The following is a 643-nucleotide window of genomic DNA, read 5'->3' on the forward strand; positions in this document are numbered from 1 at the left end:
GTAAGGAAGTGAGCATGGTACATGTCTGTCTGCAAACTATGGCATGATGCCCCTGGGGTCTGCTCTCTTATGTCCTTCCCAAAGGCTTTCAGAGGACCAAAGGGACGGCTGCACCTCAGTGGTGTCCACAGAAGGGAACATTCTTTGGGGAACGGCTGGGAAGGGACAGAGAGGCGTATGGTGATGGAAATAGTATGATTTTCTTTTTTCTTTCTTTTTTTTTCTGATTCGACCACAGTTTAGCTGAATATGTTGGGTGCACTGCGAAGCCTTCCCTTGAGACCTCTCACGTGCCCAGAAAGTGCTCAGCGTGTTAGTCTGAACAGAGTCCTTACGTTTTGAAGGCATTGATGGATTTCTCCATCAAGTCTTCTATAAGGCGTTTTTGTGTCAGCATTAGAGATGAGAAAGATTTTCTTTTTCATGTGAGAAAGATCTTGGCCTTCTCTTTCTGATGGTGATCTTTGACAGGACAAGTAATCCTACTTGTTTTGTTAAAACCTAATTAGCAGTACATTAATAAGTGTCTTGTACAAAGAACTGATAAATGTAATCAAACAGGTTTTAAGCTAAACCTTGTAATTCAGTCTTTTTTTTTCTTCTTTTTTTAGAAAAAAAACCCACAACATAGGAAATATTATAC

The sequence above is a fragment of the Tauraco erythrolophus genome, chromosome 3 (assembly GCF_009769465.1).
Source record: "Tauraco erythrolophus isolate bTauEry1 chromosome 3, bTauEry1.pri, whole genome shotgun sequence".
Taxonomy (NCBI): Eukaryota; Metazoa; Chordata; class Aves; order Musophagiformes; family Musophagidae; genus Tauraco; species Tauraco erythrolophus.